Source organism: Dermacentor silvarum, chromosome 7, assembly GCF_013339745.2.
Source record: "Dermacentor silvarum isolate Dsil-2018 chromosome 7, BIME_Dsil_1.4, whole genome shotgun sequence".
NCBI classification, from domain to species: domain Eukaryota; kingdom Metazoa; phylum Arthropoda; class Arachnida; order Ixodida; family Ixodidae; genus Dermacentor; species Dermacentor silvarum.
Genome location: NC_051160.1, coordinates 140377547 through 140382370, shown reverse-complemented (window position 1 = coordinate 140382370; position 4824 = coordinate 140377547).

Sequence of the window (4824 nt, the reverse complement as noted above, 5' to 3'; positions counted from 1 at the left end):
TCGGCGTACCTCGTAACGAGCGAAGGAGCACAGCGAAAGATTAAAGCGAACGCGGAGCGCAGCGGGAGATGAAAGAGCGCGTGAGAACGAAAGTGAAGGAGGAGCGGAGGGGAAACAGCCTGCGCATGTGCCTTGTTGCCGGCGCCTAAGGCGTCCGCAGACGCGTGGGCGATCTCATCTGCGCTCTCATCTGCCAGGAAAGCGTGAGGTGGGGCGGGCTACGTGCGTCCGCGGCGTCAGCTGCTGAGGGCAGTCCGCGGTACCAGCTTGTGTGACGGGGATCACTGCTCCTGCAAGGTGCAATGACGAGCGGCTACGGGTAATTCTCGATGTGACGCTCGCTTGGGTGCTGTCGCCGCTGACACTGGTGGCACGACTTCCCCGCGAAGAAGGGCCGCTCTCATCGTTGGTGGAACGAAATCGTCAAAAGCAAAGCGTAGTGCCTCGCAAGACGGGCTGGGCAGCGACGATGGCTACGATATGGCGCCAGAGTAGCGCGCGTCGTCTGTATGGAAGGAAAGCGCGCTGCTCATAGCGTTCTGTTCCTAATATAAACCGTGCACCTATGTATCCATAATATAAAATATTGACACGCGAAGTGAGAACACCTTTACAGCGGCGCTCAAATTTTGCATTCAGGAGCATCGTAATCGTCGGTGCATTTATTTGAACAATCTTTACACATGTAGACTGCAGTTGTGTTGTGTGTGTGTGTGTGTGTGTGTGTGTGTGTGTGTGTGCGTGGTGCGTGTGCGTGTGCGTGTGTGTGTGTGGTGTGTGTGTGTGTGTGTGTGTGTGTGTGTGTGTGTGCGTGTGTGTGTGTGTGTGTGTGTGTGTGTGTGTGTGTGTGTGTGTGTGTGTGTGTGTGTGTGTGTGTGTGTGTGTGTGTGTGTGTGTGTGTGTGTGTGTGTGTGTGTGTGTGTGTGTGTACGACGCCGAATAGACCTTTCCGTTCGAATGTAACGCATAACAGCACTATTGAAGTCTCAAAGTGACTGCATGCAAGTGAGGACTGTTATTCCGAATGATTGTGCTCCTGGAGAGTCGTGGCTGTTGCGCAGAGGCGCAGTTCCTGAGAGAATTAACGGATGGGTGATAAGTCCTGCTTAACAATTAGGTTCCTAGCTCTCAATCAATATAAACGTCCCGTTTTGGGGCAGCCTGTAAATCTGCTAACTTGATTCAGACAAGGATATTTGACAGTCTCACCATGTTTTCAACCCATTAAAACTGAGTGCCCCGTGTGGTACCACATTTATCTTCTTCAACGAACGCAACATATCTGCACATATCTTTAAGTGTATGTGAGACATGCCGTTCCTTTAATTGTTTTATTATGGTCGTTATGATAGCGCACCGAATAACTGAAAGCAGCCGTTTATAATATACAAGCTGCTGAGTTGAGCGGTCATACATTTGGGAACGGAATTACATTTATGCATGAAATGTAGGATAAGCGTAACATGTTTTTCTCGGAAATCAGACTCGAGAATAATTTATGTTGTTGACACACCCAGAAATAAGCCGAAGAACGCAGCCACCTGCTTTTTTCTTTTTTCAATATAAGCAAATTCTTGGGTTTTACGTGGCAAAACCACGATATGATTAAGGTACCCGGCTTATATAGTTTTTGCCACCTGAGGCACCTGGGGCACCTAAAACGCGCACCTAAATAGAAGTACACGAGTCTTTTTCCATTTCGTTCCCATCGAATTCCGCGACCTGGATTGAACCCGCGAGCTCAAGACCGTATCCACTATACAGTATATAGCCACTAATTAGACTCCCGCGCAGGCTTTCTTTTATTTTTTTGAAGTATCGACTGGAAAAAAAATTCCACGTACGGCTTACGGCCAAAGATTAGCATATGAATGACTGCTTTAGGCTATGGGACCAAATATCTTTGTATGCATTTTTTATATTATTGTCTAATAAAATTCCCCTTTGATTTGATTTAATTAACTAAAACCGTTTTCGGCGCTCGAGGTCCGACTGCTATAAATGACCCCGTACCAATTACTCCGCATTCTGTTACGCGAGAAGGGCGAAAATTTGAATGGAATGTTGCGCTGCAGCTTTTTTTTTTCTATAACAATACTTCGCGTAAATCTGAGGGCAAGGCGCCGGATGAGGCAGCTGTGTTTTATTTGTTTGAAGCGGCAAGCAGGAAGGTTGTATATGTTTCTCCTTCTGCGTTTAACAGGACCTACTGATGAAAAACTTTATGCGCAACAATACACACGAGAGACACATGCTGCTTGAAGAACGAGAAAAATATTTGTTCTCCGAAGGGAACCGTACAATAACATAGTAGAATGAAAGCCGACACTGCGGCCGCAATGCACGCGCAATCACCGAGTGCTATTAAAAATAATAAAAAAATAAATAAATAAAGAAGAGAAAGAAAGGAATTTATTCTTAAGGCATAAATACATGTCATATGCAATTATGAACACCATTTGAGCGGTCTGAACGCAAATACCAGCGCGCGAAGTAGTACGAATGACCCTGCCGAGCAGTATCACCAGCAGTTTCCAACGGCGCGACCTTGATGCGGCCCAATCCACTTCAACCGCAGCGCCGCCCCAGTATTTTTCCACGTCGGGCGCCTGACTGCAATGCATGCGCCGCCCCAGCCACTCGTCCCGCTCGACCATATTCTAGTACACTCTAGTGGCACTCATCGCGGCGTTGCGGAAGGAGAATGAGAGACGAGCGAGCGCGCGCGCGCGTCATTATACAATGATGATGATGATGATGATGATTTATTGGCATCCCCTTTGAAACGGGGCGGCGACAAATAGTCACCTAGCCTGCTTGATTTAATCAGGTATACTATGCATGTTCTTTATCTAGCATTTTTGTATACCTCTCATTAATTTTCTTTTCCAAAAATTTACCTTGTACCGCTGCCTATGATTTTAAGAGATCAGGTCGTATACATCTTTTCCCTGCTTTTTTTCACCAGTACTCTAATCGTCTTTTGCTGATCTCTACGGCTGATCTGTTTATGTTTCCTTCCACTTTAAACCCGAACGCTTCTGGGAGTTGCACGATACCTACGGTTCTCGCTGGGTGGATCCCGTCGCATTCCATTAGGATGTGCTGAGTGGTCTCTGGATCTTTACTGCAGCATACACATGTCTCATCTAGTTCCGAATATTTGTTCCGATATGTTTTCGTCCTTAGGCAACCGGCTCGAGCCTCAAATAGCAAGGCACTGCGCTTTGTGTTATCGTACAGATTTTCCCTTCTAATTTCTTTCTTCTCATTCTTGTAAATCTCCATTGTCCTTTTCGTTTCCATTCTTTGCATCCAATTCACGGTCTCTATTTCTCTCACTTTCTTTCTGATCACCCCTGGTTAGAGTGACTTAGAATATGGGAGAGTGTCCAAAGCGCCGGTTCCGGCGAGGGCCTTTTTCTGTGAACTGCCGCGCCGCGCCGCTGCTGCTCCGGACCCGTGGGCTTTTCGCGCTCGCGAAGCGCGCGGGAAGCGAGGGTCGTCTGCTTCGCGCTGTCGTTTCTTGCGTTCATTTTCCAGGCAAAGCACTTAAACTCTATTTAACTTCAACAGTGTGGTGCTGCATGGAGCTTATCCATCTTTGAGCGTTTCTTTGTGCTTGGGCAGCAAGATAATGCACAAACTAACGTATCAAACTCATCAGCGCGGCCTAGCTCCGGTGCTGGAGTTCGGCAATGGTATTACGGTAACTGTGCGTGCGTAGAAACGCGCTAAATGAGCCCGCGCAAGGAAAGAACGTAAAAAAAAACGTTATTCGCATTGGTACGCAGAAAATAGCACCATGCTTCCAAGAATAAGATTAACGAAAGAAGTAAATTACTCGCGCAGTCAAGTGAAATACTTACGTGCGTGCAGTGACCGCTTCGCTCACCATTACGCGCTTTTCGCTCACGGTCAGTAGTGCTTAACAGCTATATGCATATGTAATTATTTGAATATTTTTTAGCCACAACAATATTTTATTATGAACAGAGCAGAGTGAGAAGGTGTAAGAGAAGCAAGAGAAAGACGAAAGACGGCCCTAACGCCGCAATATTGTTGGCTTATTTCGCTTCAGAGATTGCGTACACGAACAATTATTGCTGTACGCTATCTCTTCAATACAAACTTCGCGCATGATGTACCTTAAGGTTCACCGTGAGCGAAGCTTTTTTCAAATTCAGACATTCGAAAGAAAAGCCATTCGATCCAGCCAATATAGCTAAACAAATACATTTTTTTCCACATTCAAATGAATAGATAGCTACTACTGGCCTAGCAATTTACTAATTTGTTATGTAAAAGTTATTACTGCAATAGCCTTGTTTTAATAATCCGTGAACCCTCTTTGAAATTACCAACATGTAACTTCTCATTTTATCATAGTTATTGCGTAACGTGTGATTTTTGCGTAACTAACAAGCATTCATGGCGCATGACGCTGTTTGTGCTTGCATTATATTGAGTGGAAAACCGTCTTGAAGATTCCTGTCTTTGATGCACTACAAATATCGCTATTGATTCTACATATCCCTAAAATATTTACCTTCAATAACAGCAAAAATGAAAAGTTTATGTTCTGGTGATTTGTTGCCTCTTTCATTACGTAACTACAAATACGTAGTTATTGATCAGTAGTATATTGATACGTATACATGTTTATGTTTCACCGGTGGCCGCTTTCAACCGGCTAACAAATGTTAAACGTTATCGCTCGGCGCAGGACGCGCCTGTATCGGAAGTTTCTAGAACGTTATCGATGCTTCTTTCCATTGCCTGTTTTCACCGACGCTTATGTTATCTGATCTCATGACTGACTCG